At 47.9% G+C, this 19,026-nt stretch overlaps 1 protein-coding gene across 14 annotated transcripts in view; it reads left to right on the forward strand.

Annotated features, from left to right (window-relative positions):
- Nucleotides 1-19,026, forward strand: part of MLANA (melan-A) — a 106,868-nt gene that overhangs the window by 36,692 nt on the left and 51,150 nt on the right. For 6 of the 14 annotated variants that reach the window (XM_049116074.1, XM_025432696.3, XM_025432695.3 and 3 more), the window contains exon 2: nt 15,647-15,819. The exons of 5 other annotated variants lie outside the window; for them this stretch is intronic. The gene's annotated coding sequence lies outside the window, so the exon portion shown is untranslated. Of the gene's footprint in view, nt 1-969; nt 5,048-11,004; nt 11,122-15,646; nt 15,820-19,026 lie in introns of those variants that run through there. 3 more of the 14 variants (XM_049116076.1, XM_049116075.1, XM_049116077.1) reach the window with 3 other exon arrangements.

The following is a 19,026-nucleotide window of genomic DNA, read 5'->3' on the forward strand; positions in this document are numbered from 1 at the left end:
CTTCTGCACAGCAAAAGAAACAGTCAACAAAACTAAAAGACAACCTACAAAGTGAGAGAAGATATTTGCAAATGACCTATCAGATAAAGGGCTAGTAGCCAAGATCTATAAGGAACTTATTAAATTCAACAGCAAAGAAACAAACAATCCAATCATGAAATGGGCAAAAGACATGAACAGAAATTTCACCAAAGAAGACATAGACATGGCCAAAATGTCTGAGAAATGAGAAAATGCTCATGAGAAATGCTCCGCATCACTTGTCATCAGGGAAAAACAAATCAAAACCACAATGAGATACCATCTCACACCGGTGAGAATGGTGAAAATTAACAAGACAGGAAACAACAAATGTTGGAGAGGATGTGGAGAAAGGGGAGCCCTCTTGCACTGTTGGTGGGAATGGGAACTGGTGCAGCCACTCTGGAAAACTGTGTGGAGGTTCCTCAAAGAGTTAAAAATAGAGCTACCCTATGACCCAGAAATTGCACTGCTGGGGATTTACCCCAATATACAGATGCAGTGAAACACCGGAACACTTGCACCCCATTGTTCATAGCAGCGATGTTTACAATAGCCAAACTGTGGAAGGAGCCTCGGTGTCCATCGAAAGATGAATGGATAGAGAAGATGTGGTCTATGTATGCAATGGAATATTACTCAGCCATTAGCAATGACAAATATCCACCATTTGCCTCGACGTGGACGGAACTGGAGGGTATTATACTGAGTGAAATAAGTCAATTGGAGAAGGACAAATATTATATGGTCTCATTCATTTGGGGAATATTAAAAATAGTGAAAGGGAATAAAGGGGAAAGGAGAGAAAATGAGTGGGAAATATCAGTGAGGGTGACAGAACATGAGAGACTCCTAACTCTGGGTAACGAACAAGGGTTGGTAGAAGGGGAGGTGGGCGGGGGGACAGGGTGACTGGGTGATGGGCGCTGAGGGGGGCACTTGATGGGATGAGCACTGGATGATATGCTATATGTTGGCAAATTGAACTCCAATGAAAAAGAAAAAATTCCCTAATGGAGGGTTTGGTTCTCAGACTGAAGTCAGAACCTTGCAGCTGTCCAGACTTGTCTGCTGGGCTGGGCTGATAGATTCGAATTCCTCATGGAAAAGGCCAGTGGAGACCTGCCCTCTAGGAACTCTGGTGTCCCAGAGGCCCTATAGCGCTTTTGGACCACCCCTCCAAACTTTCAGGGGAGACAGGTTTAAACTCCCTTCATTGGGTAGGTAGCTTATGAGAAGGCCTGAGCCTGAGAACTTGGCCCTTCTCATTTCTATTGTGCCCCCACAGCTGCTGAGTAGGCAGTGTCTCACAGGCCTCTGGGATAGGCCTAGTAGTGAGCTTAGTCAGGGAGAGCTTTGTCTTCATAGGAATATAGCCCGCTTTCCCTTCGCTCCATCACCACTACTGAGACCCATGTCCCACCTCCCTGAGGTGCAATGCTAGTCACACTGTGCATTCCAGGAATGCCTATGTCACCTAGAGGTAGACACGGCTATCACTCCCCTCCAAACTTCATAAGGGGATGTCTTCTCAAGTCCTTCGTAGAGAGGCCTGGAAAGCTGCCCTCGTGGGACCCTTGGGCTTAGGGTTCAAGACAGCGAGTGCCATTGGGTCTCTGTCTTAAGGTGGAGCCAGGCATACATCTAACTTTGGAGGGGCAAGCTGAAAGTTTCATTCAAGAAATGTTAGTTCCTGTGTTCAGGAGGTAAAATGGGTTTTTCGCCTCCACATCAACTGTGGAGATTGTGTGTTAACTCACCTCTATTATACAGTCGTTGTAAGCTACAAACTAGGAAAGCTACTTTCTCACTGAAAAGTACCTAGACTCTCCATTTCCCCTCTACCACCAAGGCTGGAGCTAGCTGCTAAACTCCCTCAGCTGTGAGGGCTCATTTAAAGTTTCCCTAAGGGAGGGCTTGGTTCTCAGACTGAAGCCCAGAGGCTTGCCACTACCCAGACATGCCTGCTTGGCTGGGAGATTCGACTTGTCTCATGGAAGAGGCCAGTGGAGACCTGCCCTCAACGAACTGTGGTGTCCAAAGGCCCTACAGCTGTTTTGGACCGCCCCTCCAAAACTTCTGAGGAGACACGTTTGACCTCCCTTTATTGAGATGCTAGCCTTCTGGGAAGGCCGGAGCCTAGAACTCACGCCACGCTTGTTTCCATTGCTCCCCAAAGCTGCTGGTGAGGCAGAATCTCACAAGCCTCTGGGAGAGGCCTAGTGGTGATCTTAGTCAGGGAGAGTTTTTTCCTCAGAGGAATGTAGCCTGCTTTCACTAGGTGCTGCCACCATTGCAGAGACACATGTTCCAACTCCCTGAGGTGAGAACCTAGACACATGATGCACTCTAGGAAGGCCTATGTCTCCTAGAGGTGGACAGGGTTTTCCAAAGCCCCTCCAGACTTCCTGAGGTGCTGGGTTTTCAAGCCGTTCCTCGATAGAGCAGTGGAAAGCTGCCCTCAGGGGACCCTTGGCCCCAGTGTTCAGGACAGAGAGTCCCATTGGGTCTCTAGCCTAAGGTGCACCCAGGGCATACCTCTCACCTAGAAGCGACTAGCTGAAAGTTTCATTCACGAAACGCTAGTTCTTTAGCATCAGTAGGTCACATTGACTTTTCACCTCCACAGCAACTATGGAGATGTTGTGCTAAGTCACCCCATTGACAGACTCGTAAGCTAAAGACCAGGAAATCTGCTTTCTCTGAAAAGTCTCTGACCTCTCCAATGGCCCTCCACCACCAAGGCTGGAGGTATCTGCTAACCTCCCTCATATCTGAGTGCTTGTTGAAAGGTTACATCAGGGAGTGCTTGGTTCTCAGACAAGTGCCAACAGCCTTGCCAATCTCCAGGCTTTTATAGTGGGCTGAGAGGTTCGACTTTCCTCTCAGAAGGGGCCAGTGGAGAGCTGCCCTCAAGGAACTGTGGTGTCCCAGAGGCCTTCCAGCGCCTTTGGACGATCCTCAAAACCTTGATGGGAGACAGATTGAACTCCCTTCATTGAGAAACTAGTCTTCGGGAAAGACTGAGCCTCAGAACTCAGGCCAGATAATTTCCATTGTGCCCTCACGGCTGCTGTGTAAGCAGAGTCTCACACATCTCTGGAAGAGGCCTAGTGGTAAGCTTAGTCAGAGAGATTTTTGTCCTCAGGGGAAAGTAGCCTCCTTCTCATGGCTTTGCCACCAATGCTAAGACACATGTTCCAACTCTGTGAGGTGAGAAACCAGTGGCTGGGAGATTCGACTTGTCTCATGGAAGCACCAAGCACTTCAGGAAGGCTTATGAACCCTACAGTTGGACAGGACCTTACAGGGCCCCTCCAAACTTCCTGAGGAGCTGGCTTCCCAAGCCCTTCCTGTAGAGGCCAGTGGAAAGCTGCCGTTACAGGATCCATGGACCCATGGTTCAGGATATTGAGTGTCATTGGGTCTCTAGTCCAATATGGAGCTAGGAAATTCCTCTCACCTGGGAGGGTCTAGCTGAAAGTTTCATTCAAGGAACACTAATTCCTCAGCATTCAGTAGGTCCCATCATCTTTCACATCCACAACTGTGGAGAGGGTGTGCGAATCCATCCCCATGACAGAGTCCTTGTGAGCTGAAGGTCCCGAAAGATGCTTTCTCAGTGAAAAGTACCTACACTCTCCACTATCTCTCAACACCAAGGCTGGAGCTAGCTGCTAAACTCCCTAATCTGAGGGCTCATTTAAAGGTTCCCTAAAGGAGGACTTGGGTCTCAGATTAAAGCTCAGAGCCTTGCCACTGCCCATACTTATGTATTGGACTGAGAGATTCAAATTTACTCACAGAAGGTGCCAGTGGATAGATGCCCTAAGGAGCTGTGGTGTCCCAGAGGCCCTACAGCAGTTTTGGACCGCCCCTCCAAACCTTCTGGGGAGACATGTTTGACCTCCCATTATTGAGAAGCTAGACTTCTGGGAAGGCCTGAGCCACAGACTCAGGCCAGTTCATTTCCATGGTGCCCCCTACAGCTGCTGGGGAGGCAGGGTCTCACAGGCCACTGGGAGAGGCTTAGTAGTGAGCTTAGTCAGGGAGAGCTTTGTCCTCAGAGAAATGTAATCTGCTTTCACTTGGCCTCGCCACCACTGCAGAGACACATGTTCCATCTCCCCGAGGTGAGAAGCTAGTCACATGGTGCACACTAGGAAGGGCTATGTCCCCTAGAGTTGGATGGGGCTTTCCAAGGCCCCTCCAAACTTCCTAAGTTGCTAGCTTCTCCACCCCTTCCTGAATAGACGAATGGAAAGCTTTGCCCACGGGACCCTCGGCCCCCTGGTTCATGACATCAAGTGCCATTGGGTCTCCAGCCTAAGGTAGAGCCAGGGCATATCTCCCACCTGGAAGGGTCAAGGTGAATGTTTCATTCAAGGAACCCTAGTTCCTCAGCGTTAAGTACATTGCATGGTCTTTTCACCTCCACACCAAGTGTGGAGAGGGTCTGCTAAGTGACTCAGGTGACAGACTGTTATAAGCTAAAGGTCAGAAAAGCTGCTTTCTTCGTGAAAAGTACCTGGCCTCTCCAATGGCCCTCCACTACCAAGGCTGGAGGTACCTGCTAACCTCCCTCAGCCCTGAGTACTTACTGAAAGGTTACAGCAGGGATGTCTTCATTCTCAGACTAAAGCAAACAGCCTTACCAATCCTCAGGCTCTTAGACTGGGCTGAAAGGTTCGATGTTCCTCCTGGAAGGGGCCAGTGGAGAGCTGCCCTCAAGGAACTGTGGTGTTCCAGAAGCCTGCCAGCGCTTTTGGGCGACCATCCAAAGCTTCTGGGGAGACTAGTTGAACTCCCTTCATTGAGAAGCTAGTTTTCAGGAAAGCCTGAGCCTCAGAACTCAGGCCAGTTCATTTCCATTGTGCCCTCACAGCTGCTGGGGAGGCAGTGTCTTACAGGCATCTGGGAGAGTCCTAGTGATAAGCATAGTCAGGGAGAGTTTTGCCAACAGAAGAAATAGCTTCTTCCCTTGACTCCACCACCATTGCTGAGATACATGTTCCAACTTTTTGAGGTGAGAAAGTAGTGGCAAGGTGCACTCCAGGAGGGCTTATGAACCCTAGAGGTGGGCAGGGCCTTCCAGGGCCCTTCTAAACTTGCTGAGAGCTGGCTTCTCAAGTCCTTCCTGGAGAGGCCAGTGGAAAGCTGCACTCATGGGACCCTTGGGCCCAGAGTTGAGGACAGTGAATGTCATTAGGTCTCTAGTCTAATATAGAGCTAGGAAATTCCTCCTACCTGGGAGAGGCTAGCTGAAAGTATCATTCAAGGAAAGCTAATTCCTCAGTGTTCAATAAGTCCCATGGTCTTTTCATTTTTTTAAAAAAAGATTTTATTTATTCATGAGAAACACACACACAGAGATTGAGAGAGAGAGAGAGAGAGGCAGAGACACAGGCAGAGGGAGAAGCAGGCTCCATGGAGGGAGCCCGATGTGGGACTCGATCCCGGGTCCCCAGGATCATGCCCTAGGCTGAAGGTAGCACCAAACCGCTGAACCACCAGGGCTGCCCCAAGTCTTTTCATCTCTATAACAACCATGAAGAGGGTGTGCTAATTCACCCCGGTGACAGACTCCTTGTAAGCTGCAGGCCAGGAAAGCTGCTTTCTCAGTGAAAAGTACCTGGACTCTCCACTATCTCTCAACACCAAGCCTGGAGCTAGGCTGCTAAACTCTCTCTTCTCTGAGGGATGATTTAAAGTTTCCTAAAGGAGTGCTTTGTTCTCAGAATGAAGCCTAAACTTTGCCACTGCTTAGAAATGTCTGCTGGGCTGAGAGATTCGACTTCCATCATGGAAGAGAATAGTGGAGACCTGCCCTCAAGGAACTGTTGTGTCCTAGAGGCCCTAAAGTGCTTTTGTACCGATCCTCCAAAACGTTAGGGGATACTGGTTTAAATTCCCTTTATTGGGTAGCTAGCCTTCTGAAAAGTCCTGAACCTCAGAACTCAGGTCACCTCATTTCCATTACTCCCCCACAGCTGCTGGGTAGGCAAAGTCTCTCAGGCCTCTGAGAGAGGTACACTGGTGAGCTTAATCAGGGAGAGCTTTGTCTTCAGAAGAAAATAGCCTACTTTCCCTTGGCTTCGCTACCGCTGCTGAGATCCATGTTCTACCTCCCTGAGGTGCGATGCTAGTCACACGGTGCATTCCAGGAATGCCTATGTCGCCTAGAGGTAGACAGGGCTATCCAGGCTCCTCCAAACTACCTAGGGAACTGGCTTCTCAAGCCCTTCGTTGAGAGGTCTGGAAAGCTGCCCTCATGGGACCCTTCGGCCAGGGTTCAGGACAGCCAATGTGATTGGGTCTCTGTCTTAAGGTGGAGCCAGGGCATACCTCTACACTTGGAGGGACAAGCTGAAAGTCTGAAAGTACATTCAAGAAATGCTAATTCCTATGTGTTCAGTAGGTACAATGGTTTTTCACTTCCACAACTGTGGAGAGGGTATGCTAAGTCACCCTGGTGACTGACTTCCTGTAAGCTGCAGACCAGGAAAACTGCTTTCACACTGAAAAGTACCTGGACTCTCCACTTCCTCTCCACCACCAAGGCTGGAGTTAGCTACTAAATGGCTCAGCTATGAGGGCTCATTTAAAGGTTCCCTAAGGTGAAAGGAGAGAAAATGAGTGGGAAATATCAGTGAGGGAGACGGAACATCAGAGACTTCTAACTCAGGGGAACGAACAAGGGGTAGTGAAAGGGGAGGTGGGCGGGGAAATGGGGTGACTGGGTGACAGGCACTGAGGGGGGCACTTGACAGGATGAGCACTGAGTGTTATGCTATATATTGGCAAATCGAACTCCAATAAGTGAATATACAAAAAAAAAAAAAAAAGTTTCCCTAAGGGAGGACTTGGTCTCAGACTGAAGCCCGGAGCATTGCCACTTGCCATAATTGTCTATTGGACTGAGAGATATGACTTTCCTCATGGAAGGCGCTAATGGAGAGCTGTTCTCAAGGATCTGTGGTGTCCAGAGACGCTACAACAGTTTTGGACTGCCCCTCCAAACCTTGAGTGGAGACAGGTTGAACTCCCTTCTTTGAGGAGCTACCTTCAGGAAGGCCTGAGCCTCAGATCTCAGGCCAGCTCATTTCCATGGTGCCCCACAGCTGCTTGTGAGGCAGGTCTCACAGACATCTGGGAGACTCCTAGTGGTGAACTTAGGGAGAGCTTTGTCCTCAGAGGAATGCAGCCTGCTTTCACTTGGCGCTGCCACCACTCCATAGACACATGTTCCATATCCCTGAGGTGGGAAACGGGGTCACATGGTGCTCTCTAGGAAAGCTTATGTCCCCTAGAGGTGGACAGGGCTTTCCAAGGCTCCTCCAAACTTCCTGAGTGCTGGCTTCTCAAGCTTTTCTTGGATAGACCAGTGGAAAGCTGCCCTCGGGGGACCGTTGAGCCCAGGGTTCAGGACAGCGAGTGCCATTGGGTCTTCAGCCTAAAGTGGAGCCAGAGCATACCTCTCAACTGGGAGGCACTAGCTGAAAGTTTCATTCAAGTAACACTAGTTCCTCAGCATTCAGTAGGTCGCATGATCTTTTCACTTCCACACCAACTGTGGAGACGGTGTGCTATGTAACCCCACTGACAGACTCCTTGTGAGATAAAGGCCCAGAAAGCTGCTTTCTCAGTGAAAAGTACCTGGCCCCTCCAATAGCCCTCCACCACCAAGGCTGGAGATACCTGCTAACATCACTCAGCTCTGAGTGCTCTTTGAAAGGTTATATCAGGGAAGGCTTGGTTCTCAGACTGAAGACAACAGCCTTGCCACAGGCCAGGCTCATCTGCTGAAACGAGACATTAGACTTTCCTCTTGGAAGGGGCCAGTGGAGAGCTGATCTCAAGGAACTGTGGTGTCCAGAGGCCTTCCAGTGCTTTTGGACCACCCCTCCTAAACTTCTGAGGATGCTGGGTGAAATCCCTTCATTGAGAAGCCAGTCTTTGTGAAGGCGTGAGCCTCAGAACTCAGGCCAGTTTATTTCCACTGTGCCCTCACAGCTGCTGGGGAGGCAGTGTCTCACAGGCCTCTGAGAGAGGCCTAGTGGTGAGCTTAGAGTTTTTTCCCCAGAGGAAAGTAGCCACCTTCCCCTGGCTCTGCCACCACTGTTGTGACACATGTTACAAGTCCCTGAGGTGAGAAAGTAGTGGCAAGGTGCACTACGGGAAGGCCTATGAAACCTAGAGTAGGACAGCACCTTCCAGGGCCCCACCTAACTTCCTGAGGACCTGGCTTCTTAAGCCCTTCCTGGAGAGGCCAGTGGAAAGCTGCCCTTATGGTACCCTTGGTCCCAGGGTTCAGGACCATGAGTGTCATTGGGTCTCTAACCTAATGTGGAGCTAGGAGATTCGCCCCACCTCTGAGGGACTAGCTGAAATTTCATTCAGCAATGCTAATTCCTAAGCATTTAGAAAGTCCCATGGTCTTTTCATTTCCACAACAACCGTGAAGAGGGTGTGCTAACTCACCCCGGTGACAGACTCCTTGTAAGCTGAAGGCCTGGAAAGCTGCTTTCTCAGTGAAAAGTACCTGGATTCTCCATTGTCTCCCAACACCAGGGCTGGAGCTAGTGGCTAAACTTCCTGGAGCTATATGCTAAACTCCCTCAGCTAGAGGGATCCTTTAAAGGTTCCCTATGGGACTGCTTGGTTCTCAGACTGAAGCCCATAGCCTTGCCACTGCCCAGACTTGTCTGCTGGGCTGAGAGATTTGACTTTCCTCATGGAGGAGGCCAGTGGAGAGCTGTACTCAAGGAACTCAGGTATCCCAGAAGCCTTAGAGGGCTTTTGGACTACCTCTCCAAACCTTGAGGGGAGACAGGTTGAACCCCTTCATTGAGAAGCTAGCCTTCAGGATGGCCTGCGCCTCAGAACTCAGGCCAGCTCATTTCCATTGTGCCTTTACAGCTGCTGGGGAGGCAGCATGTCACAGGCCTCTGGGAGAGGCCTAGAGGTGATATTAATCAGGGATAATTTGTCCTCAGAGGAAAGTATCCTGTTTTTCCTTGGCGCTGCCACCACTGCTGAGAGACATGATCCAACTTCCTGAAGTGAGAAACTAGTGGCTAGGTGCACTCTAGAAAGGCCTATGAACCCTCGAGGTCTGCAGCGCCTTTCAGGGCCCCTCCAAACTTCCTGAGCAGCTGGCTTCTCAAGCCCTTCCTGGAGAGGCCAGTGGAAAGCTGCCCTCATGGGACCCTTGGGTCCAGGGTTCAGGACAGTGTGAGTCATTGGGTCTCCAGCCTAATGTGGAGTTAGGAAATTCCTCCCAACTTGGAAGGGGCTAGCTGAAAGTTTCACTCAAGGAACACTAGTTCCTCAGCGTTCAGTAGGTCACACGGTCTTTTCACCTCCACAACAACTGTGGAGGGGATGTGCTAACTCACCCTGGTGACAGACTCCTTCAAAGCTGAAGTCCTGGAAGCTGCTTTCTCAGTGAAAAGTGCCTGGACTCTCCACTGTTTCTCCAAGACTGGAGCTAGCTGCTAAACTCCCTCAGCTGTGAGGGATCATTTAGATTCCCTAAGGGAAGGCTTCATTGTCAGACTGAAGCTCACAACCTTGCCACTGCCCAAAATTGTCTGCTGGGCTGAGAGATTTGATTTTCCTCTTGGAAGAGGCCAGTGGAGACCTGCACTCAAAGAACTGTGGTGTTCCAGAGATCACACAGTGGTTTTGGACTGCCACTCCAAACCTGGGGAAACACGTTTGAATTCTATTGAGAAGCTAGACTTCTGAGAAAGCCTGAGCATCGGAACTCAGGCCAGCTCATTCCCATGGTGCCCCCACAGCTGCTGGGAAGCCTTGGTCTCACAGGCCTCTGGGAGTTGCCTAGTGGTGAGCTTAGTCAGGGAGAGCTTTGTCCTCAAAGTGGCCTGCTTTCACATGGTGCCACCACAACTGCTGAGATACAGATTCCAACTCCCTAAGGTGAGAAGCTAGTCGCAAGGGGCACTCCAGAAGGCCTACCCTAGAGGTGGAAAGGGCCTCCAAGGCCCCTCCAAAATTCCAGAGGTGCTGGCTTCTGACACCTTCCTGGACAGGCCAGTGAAAAGCTGCCCTCACAGGATACTTTGGCCCAGGGTTCAGGACAGAGAGTGCCATTGATTCTCTAGCCTAAGGTGGAGCCAGAACAGAAATCCCACCTCGAAGGGGCTATCTGAATGTTTCATGCAAGGAAACCTGGTTTCTCACCTTTCAGTAGGTTGCATGGTCTTTTCACCCCCACAACAACTGTAGTGAGGTTGTGCTAACTCACCCTGGTGACAGACTCCTTGTAAGCTGAAGGCCAGGAAAGCCGCTTTCTCAGTGAAATGTACCTGGCCTCTCCAATGGTCCCCCACCTGCCAAGGCTGGAGCTAGTTGCTAATCTCCCTCTGCTGTGAGAGCTCACTGAATGTTTCCCTCAGGGAGGGCTTGGTTCTCAGACTGAAGCCACAGCCTTGCCACTGCCCAGGCTCATTACTGGGGTGAGATATTTTACTTTTGTCATGGAAGGGAACAGTGAAAAGCTAAAGTCAAGGAGCTAAGGTGTCCCAGAGACCCTCCTGTGCTTTTGGACCACCCCTCTAAACCTTCTGGGGAGATGGTTTTGAATTCTCTTCATTGGAAAGTAGCCTTCTGGGAATGCCTGAGCCTCTGAACTCAGGCCAGCTCATTTCCATTGTGCCCCCACAGCTGCTGGGTAGTCAGGGTCTCACAGGCCTCTGAGAGAGGCCTAGTGTTGAGCTTAGTCTGGGAGAGCTGGTGTGAGGAAGGGGGTTAAAATATCTATTCAGTACATAAATCCATTTCTGGGACATCTATACAGTCCCCTGGGCGGGGGGTTCACTGGAAAAGAGGTAAATATTGATCATGAAGTTGTCCAGGATATTAAGGTGAAAAGGAAAATAAGGCACAGAATTTCATTTGGCATTGACAAAACATTTTTTCTTTCTTTTTCCTTTTTTTCCCTTTTGTTTGTTTTTCTAGTCCAAGTATTGGAGGGCACCTGACTGGCTCCATGTGCCTCTTGATCAGCGGGTGTTCTGAGTTCCAGCCAGCACCATGTTTGTTGGATGGGTGTAGAGATCACTTGAAAATAAAAAGGTTTTGGAAGCCTGGGTTGCTTGGGGATTGAGGCTTTCCCTTAGGCTCCAGGTGTAATTCCAGAGTGGCTCCCCATGGGAGCCTGCTTCTTCCTCTGTGTAGGTCTCTGCCCCCCCCTCTGTTTCTCATAAATAAGGGAATTTTTAAAAATCTTAAAAATCAATCAATCACAATAAAAAGCTTTGAAAAACAAACAAACAAAAGGGACCACAGAGGACAAGGAGAAGCAATAACTATCAAAGATATACATCTGTGAGCATTAAGCAGTCATAGGAAAACATAAACAGTGGTGGCAGATAATGGGACCCTGGAGGTGACAAAGCAGCATCCTGTCTAGGTGCTATGGCACTTTAATGCTTTCTGAGACCAGTAGGGACCTTTCAAAAACTTCACCCTCTGATCCAGGCAGGAGAGGGCACAAGCCCCTCCAGCAAGAATTCCTCTGATTAAAGGTAACTCTTATCACGTTAAGGATCACCAATTGACCATGGGCTTTTAAGGGTTTCATTTCTGAGCCTCTATCTTGGCCTTCTTCTCACCTGTATGAATCCCTGATTCCACTTCACAACATCCACCCATCCCAGGATGAAAATTCTTCCCTGTAAATCCTACATTCTGAGCACTATGAAAGCTACTGACGCCCACAAGAGAGAAATCAAGCAAGTCATGTGACTCGGAAGGCTGGCCATCTAGCAGGTTGAAAGCGTTGACTGAACATCAGAAACTTGAAAATAAGGGTTTTCTTTCAAGGGAATCCTTCCTCAGTTGGCTAAACTATGTGCATTACTCGTATTTCCTCCACTCAGAGAGGGCAACTGAGCAAAAGGCTGCTCAGCAGGAGAAAGGTCATGGGTGATGTCTTCATGTTTGTTTTACAAGGACATGTATTTTAGGGCACCTGGCTGTGGCTAGAGGAGCATGCACCTCCACGCATGATCAGAGCACGTCCTGAGGGCCAGCACCGCATCAAATGGGTGTAGAGATGACCCTGACAAGCTAGACAGGCAGAGGATTTAGAGACGCTATGGCTCTCCGCTTTCGCCTCCTCTGGGTCACCCAGGACTGATCCCAAGGAGTGGGATGGCTGGATCCTCCAGTAAGAGCGTGTGCAGCTCACAAAGGCATAGCCTCTATCCAGGGTGTTTCTTGAGATGGTGGCTGAGAGGGGGGCAACACCCTGAAGGGAGCGAGGAAGACCACAAAGGAGGTCAACCCCAAATTCACTGGAAAGGAAGGCATCCCTGATGCACCAACTTGACCTCCACCCTGTCAGCATCTGGGGCCCAACTCCGAGGATGACCTTGAAGTCAGTCCTACAAATGAAGGAAAAGGAGAGGACAAGTTTGTCCCTGATAAACTTCAAGTGGCAGAGCCCTCCTGAGCAAACAAAGACCCCAAGGAGTGAACCCTAAATGCTTGTCTATTGGGCTGAAAAAGGAGAAGAGATTGTGGAAGAGTAACTCAACTATGTGGGGAGGCTAAAGGAGCATAAGGATTTTCTTTAATAACAAGATCTGTTTTTCCAGAATTCTCACGCTCATGCTCAAGTTCCTGTCCTTGAAGATAAGAATGTCATTCACTCCCCTCCTGGCACTCCCCTCCAAGGCACCTTCCAGGGACATGGGAAGGGGTGTGCTTCTAGGGAGGAAAAGGAGAGGAGTCAGCACACCTTCCACCTGCTGGGGGTGGGGGGCGGTGGTGGTCCATGTGTTTCTTTGCTGCTGCTGCTACATTTTAAAAATGTCTATAGTTCAAAAAACTATTCTGGTTTTCTTTATATCCAAGTCTTATCTCAGATTTGACTTTTGACAGGAGGAGGGAGGGCGGGCCACATTTTCTTCTGCCAAGGTGAAGAAAGACAAGATGGGTGCAGACCTGTGCATATTCTTTTCTGTCATGGGGGTGAGCAGAGGATTCAGATTCATCTCTTGTGGGATGGGATCTAATTGCTCCGTGAAGAATCAGGCAAAATATCAGGCAAACTGAGGGCGAGTAAAGGTTAAAAGAACATGGACAAGATTGGCTATAGATGCTGGAGTTTCCAGAACAATGATTTCATCAGAGGCATGTGAACGTCAAAGATTTCTGGGGACCATGTTTGTGGATGCCTTGGCGTGTAGGTCCTTTCAAACTGACAGTGCTACCATCTGGTCACTTTACCATATTGTCTCCAGCTCACGTGAGCAGTGTGGTCATACTATTATAATATGGGCCTAATGGGGGATGGAATTGTGCCAGAGAAAGAGAGACAGCATCAAGTCATTGAACCTGAGGCATGTCTAAGACAGTGACTTTCTACAGTAGATTGAGGCAGAAGGAGGCCAGCTGGATTTTTGTTTTGTTGGTTGGGTATCTGTGGCTATGGGGTGGTTGTGGGTAGCTGTTGTTTGTTTTCTGGATGAGGTGTAAGAACTTTTCAAGTGGAAGTATTTGCAAAAGTGGTCTGGCGGAATGGGAGGGTGTGGGTCAGTCCATTCACTGAGAAAACAGGAGAATCAGGCTTTTTAAGAACTAGGCAATGGGAGGAGTTTAGCTTTGCGCATCACAGCAACTGACAGCTCAGCAGAAAAAAAAAATGTTCCCAGCATGAATCCAGTTGCAGGAGCCAGCTAGAGCATGCCCCACCACCCTCAGTGCACGCCGCGCGCGCACACACACACATATCTGGTCTTCCATTCCCAAATTCACTGGAGGATGGGGTGGCTGGTGGCTGAAGAGAGGTTCCAATGGGCCTCAAACATTTCATTCAAATGGGCTTCAATCATTTCATTCAAATGCACAAGGTTGTCTGTTTTTGTTTTTGTTTTTTAAAGATTTTATTTATTCATGAGAGGCACAGAGAAAGAGAGACAGGCAGAGACAGAAGAACCAGGCTCCATGCGGGGTGCAGGGTGCAGGGAGCCCGACATGGGACTCCATCCCGGGACTCCAGGATCAAGCCCTGAGCCAAAGGCAGGCACCAAACCGCTGAGCCACCCAGGGATCCCCAAGGTTGTCTCTTAAAGTCAGAGTCTGGGATTTCTCTACATTGAATGGTTTTCTTCAACTCTCCCAACCCTCAGGCTGCAGCTTCCAAACTGTGGGGGAGGGGAGGGGAGGGAGAGAGAGAGAGATAGAGAGAGAGAGGGAAGGAAGGAAAAAGGGAAGGGGAAAGAGGATGTCTGAAGAACTTACCTTGTCTGGGGGCCAAGAGTCACCTCCTCATTTCCTAAACCAGGAAACACCAATAAAACCTTTGGGAATCATTGATGTGGAGGATGACATCTCACTCTAATGCCTTGGGGGTGCATCTGGGAGGGCATGGCATGGTGTGGCATGCTGAGTCTGAGGGGGACTTAAAAACATGATGGTAGTGTCTTAGGGTTCAAAGGCCAAACACAGGCATGGAGTGATAAGGGCGAAGGACTAAGGGAGGCCTGGCAGAGGACAGTTCTGACTCATCCACCCTGGGTGAGGGACCCACAAGCAGATTCTTTCCTCTAAAGTAATGCCAACAGTTTACTGGTTCTCCATTGACCTATTCTCCCTCTCTCACCCACTTCCTAAGGGAAATCCTCAGTCTCTTTTTTTTTTTTCCTCAGTCTCTTTTGACAGTCACTGGCTGTTTCACAAGCCACCTTCTGTCTACTAAAAGGAGGAAGGAAGATGGACAAACATGAAGCAGCCTGACAGATGTCACCTCCACATGGAGAGTTGGGGAATGGGGGGGCCTCACCAGACAAATGGTGACTCTGAGCCATGATCCCAGGGTTCTTGAAAAAATGAAATGGCAGGAGCACCTGGCTGGCTCAGTCAGAATAGGACTCAACTCTTGATCTCAGTCAGGGTCGTGAGTTTGAGCCCTATGTTGCGTTTGGAGATAATGAAAAATGAATGAACAAACTTTTAAAAAATTAAGTATGTATGGGTGCCTGGGTGGCTCAGTGGTTGAGCGTCTGCTTCGGCTTGGGGCATTATCCCAGGGTCCTGGGATGAGTCTGGCATTGGGTTCCCTGAGGGGAGTCTGCTTCTTCCTCTTTCTGTGTCTCTGCCTCTCTGTCTGTGTCTCTCATGAATAAAGAAATAAAAATTTAAATTTAAAAAATGGAATGGAAAGATAACGCTGTGAGCAGCATGTAAATGTACCTAATACTGCTGAACTCTAGGCTTAGAAACGGCTAAAATGCTCCATTGTAGGTGATGTCTATTTTTTAAAAAAGATTTTATTTATTTATTCATTAGAGACAGAGAGAGAGAGAGAGGCAGAGACACAGGCAGAGGGAAAAGCAGGCTCCATGCAGGGAGCCCAGCATGGGACTCAATCCTGGGTCTCCAGGATCAGGCCCTGGGCCCAAGGTGGCGCTAAACTGCTGAATACCCCCAGCTGCCCGGTGATGTCTATTTTTAACCACAACTTAAAAACAAAACAAGACCTCTGTCCTTGGCCCAGAGTAAGGGAGTTCCTGGTTCAGGTTGGAGGGAGTCCTGTCGTCCGCAGTGTGGAAAACCAGGGGTCAGCAATCTGGAATATTTTCTTCCTCTGCAGGTAGGAAGAGGACCGTGCAGACATGGTCACTGACGTCATCCCTGTAAAGGCAAGGCGTGAAGGAAGAACTTCAGCATTTCAAAGCACCTTTTAGGGGCACCTGGGAGGCTGGGTCAGGTTAAGCCTCTGACTCTTGTTTCATCTGCCAGGAGGTGGCACTCTTGACTCACCTGGTAAGGCTGAGGCAAACTCTGTAAGAAAGGTATTAAGCCAACATTTTGCAAGGGGTTTTGTTGGCTCCAGAAAGTTGATCTGAGTTTCTCAAAGCTGTCTGACCCTATCTGAGTCTATGCACGTGTCTTAAGGACGGGATTCCTGGGGCACCTGGCCTGCTCAGTCAGTAGAGAGCATGACTCTTGACCCCAAGATTGTGAGTTTGAGCCCTACATTAGGAATAGAGATTACATTGAAAAAAATAAAACCGGGTGTGAGGGGTGAGAAAAACAGATGTCATTCTAGTCAAGACCTTGGTAATATAACCAATCATTCCAACGATGTCTGGTTACAATGAGAACAGACCCCCACCCAACCTATGCAGATGATTTACAATTGCCATAAAAGAAAGAATACTCACTGAGAGTTTCTGAAATCTGGAGGGTTACAGGTAGGGGGAAAAATAAATATTTTAATTTGTTTACAAAACATTTTCATAAAATTTCTGTAAGTTATAGATATCTCTAGAGACAAAGTTTCCTTCAATCTAGAGGAGGAAACATCAGGGGATCAACAATGTTTTGAACAAGAGTCATTCAAAACGGTCATCATTTTCCTTCTCTCATTCAGTTCCATGTTGTTCCCTTTTCTGTTTAAATGCAGCTTTTTCATTAGTTCTGGCAATTCATACTGTAGTTTTATGATCTCAGGGTAACCAGAAACTGGTATTTTGTCAAAAGTCCTTTTTGTGAATCTTCTGGAAGCTGGACCATATTTTTGCAAGAGCATCAGAACAATACCTATAATTGACAGGGCGGTCAACAGTGGACGTGGTTAAAGTCCCTATGGGAGTTCATCAGAATGCAGTTGAGAAGAAAATTTGATTATTTTTTTTGTCACACACAGTATTTTAACAATTCAAATGTCGAGTGATGGCACTATACCAAGGACATATTACAACTTTAGGAATTTCATTTAATTTTTGGAATAGCGAAAGCATTCATGCACCCAATATAATCTAAGAGGGTTTATCGTTATTTGTTTGACAATGCTTCTCACATGTTGACAATGTTCTCCCAATCTCAGTCAGTCCTGACCATGCATAGAATTCCTTTTCAAAAAGCCTCCTTCAGAAACCCCTTCTACAATGTCCTTTGTCATTCAGAGTCAGTCTTAAGTTTTCTTTCTCTAAGTACCCTGGCTCTGGGAAGGCTGGGTGGCTCAGCGGTTGAGTGCCTGACTTCAGCTCAGGGCATGATCCTGGCGTCCCGGGATCCAGTCCCATATTGGGCTCCTTTCATGGAGCCTGCTTCACCTGTCTCTGCCTCTCTGTGTCTCTCATGAATAAGTAAATAAAATCTTAAAAAAAAAATTAGGGACACCTGGGTGACTCAGTGGTGGGGCCTCTGCCTTAGCTCAGGGCTTGATCCTGGAGTTCCAGGATCTAGTCCCACAGTGGGCTCCCTGCATGGAGCCTGCTTCTCCCTCTGCCTATATCTTAGCTTCTCTCTGTGTCTCTAATTAATAAATAAAATGTTTTAAAAAATAAAAATAAAAAATAAAAAAACCCAAACAATAGCCAGGCTCATTTCAGGACAAAATTATTTTCCCTCAACCAAAAATGTATTCTCATGCCTTGTACCTCTTCTACACATCTTCCACCTTCTCAAACATCGAGTTGCTTTCCTTATTATTTTCCAGCAGTCTCGAATCCATGTAGCAGACTTTTTTAGAAAATTATCTTTATTTCCTTTTTTAGAGAGAGAGAATGCGTGTGAAGGGGGAAAGGGGGAGAGGCAGGGAGAAAGAGAGAATCTTTCCTTTTTTTTTTTTTTTTTTAAAGATTTTGTTTATTCATGAGAGACAAAGAGGCAGAGACACAGGCAGAAGGAGGCTCCCCACAAGGAGCCAGACGCAGGATTAAATCCCCGTGATCATGCCCTGAGCCAAAGACAGATGCTCAACTGTGGAGCCACCCAAGGGTCCCCCCATGTGGCAGACTTTTAACTCGTAGAAACCTCAGTCTCTGGTGAAACATCAGTAGGAAACAAGGGCGCACTGTCTCTTGTACCAGAATTCTTTAGATTGACAAATGTATGAATACAAGCCATAGTTTTTATTTAATTTTTATTTTTTTAAAATTTTTATTTATTTATTTATTTATGATAGTCACAGAGAGAGAGAGAGAGACAGGCAGAGACACAGGCAGAGGGAGAAGCAGGCTCCATGCACCGGGAGCCCGATGTGGGATTCGATCCCGGGTCTCCAGGATCGGGCCCTGGGCCAAAGGCAGGCGCCAAAACGCTGCGCCACCCAGGGATCCCATGCCATAGTTTTTAGAAACACAGTGTGTGTGTATGTTTATAATACAATTTTTAAGAAAGCATGAAACATGTTTACTAATGCACCCAAGTGTCTACAGTTTTCCTGAATAAGACAAAGGACAAAAAGAAAAAAGGGAGGGGGATGGAAGAAAGGGGGAAAGGGAGGAAAACACAGCAAAACAAAACAAAAACCCACCTTCGGTATCTTAGTGACTCATGCTTTAGCATTTTACCTTATGTTGAAAAGACGTAGGTATTCGATGAATTCAACCCAATTTATCAATTAACCTTGCACAACTTCAAAGTTTCAGGTCATCAAAGATTTTGGAAGTTATTGTAAAGATTTACCTATAAACCATTTTTTAACCTTTACCTATTTGCTCTTAACAATGAAAAGTATACGAGACAGACAAAATAGGCCATTTTAAGTAGTTTCTGTGGACACATCACAACAGGTGAATTTAACTAATCAACTGAGGTAACAGCAAAGCTGTGTACACCCCTCCCTTGGGCCTGGACCCTCCAGCATCCAGGTCGATCTGGGTGGAACAAGGGAATAAGTAGTTCTCATTTTCTTTTTTGTGCCTGTTATATAACAAGACAGCAAATGTGGTTTCTTTGTATAAAGGTGACAGAGGGGTCTATTTTAATCACCACCATTCCAAGCTCACAAACTGTGATGGGAGTGCAGCACATCCCACTGCTCACCCCAACAGTAGACAGAACTGAAAATCAAGTGAGTTTAGAACTTGAGGGGGCTGGGGGGTAGATAAAGCTGGTTATCTGTATAATGTGTGATGTTGATAGCTCCAAAGACATGTCTTTTTAAAATAAACCAACAACCTTGAATTGGCTTGAAATCCATATATGTCTCCTCTGTGTCCACTAAAAAGTCAATCCATT

The sequence above is a fragment of the Canis lupus genome, chromosome 11 (assembly GCF_003254725.2).
Source record: "Canis lupus dingo isolate Sandy chromosome 11, ASM325472v2, whole genome shotgun sequence".
Taxonomy (NCBI): Eukaryota; Metazoa; Chordata; class Mammalia; order Carnivora; family Canidae; genus Canis; species Canis lupus.